The 606-nt window shown below is 39.6% G+C and overlaps 1 protein-coding gene across 2 annotated transcripts in view; it reads left to right on the forward strand.

Annotated features, from left to right (window-relative positions):
* Positions 1-606, forward strand: part of LOC116671005 (wings apart-like protein homolog) — a 28192-nt gene that overhangs the window by 4791 nt on the left and 22795 nt on the right. The window lies entirely within an intron of this gene.

A 606-nucleotide genomic window follows, 5' to 3' on the forward strand; every position in this document is an offset into this window, starting at 1 on the left:
CTTGTAAACCTCCTTCTCCTGTCGCCCTCTTCCCTGGATATGAGAGTTGCCTAAACACCTGAAATGCAGTACATTGATTTATCAGGCTTTGGCATAGTTGATTTATCAGGCTTTGGCATAATTTTTTTCTAAAAAGCTCAATTGGACCCAAATTTGAAAACCGAGTACAGAAAGATGGAGGTTGGGTGCGTTGGGATGGTCCAGATTCCAGACATTTACCTCTAGTGGTCAAAGCAGGTGGCTAAGGCTAGAGATGGTACTTCCTAAAACGCTGGTATCGGGAAGTACTGGAGTTTATGCACTGATCTGATACCACGTGATAAAACCCTAAAGAAAATCCATGTTAAAGTAGTTTATTTATGTTCTTTTTCCTTAATGACTGATTGTCAATCTGGATGATAAAAGAAAGTTCTGTGGCGTTCATGGTTTGTTTGTAAATGTCACATCTATACAGGGAGCATAGTAGCATAGTAGCATACAGCTGTTAAAATATGATGAAATATATGACACACTGGTATCGGATCAGTACTTGGTATTGGCCGATATGCAAGTTCAGGTATCAGAATTGGTATCGGGAAGCAAAAAAATAGTATTGGACCGTCTCTA

The sequence above is a fragment of the Etheostoma spectabile genome, chromosome 21, assembly GCF_008692095.1.
Source record: "Etheostoma spectabile isolate EspeVRDwgs_2016 chromosome 21, UIUC_Espe_1.0, whole genome shotgun sequence".
Taxonomy (NCBI): Eukaryota; Metazoa; Chordata; class Actinopteri; order Perciformes; family Percidae; genus Etheostoma; species Etheostoma spectabile.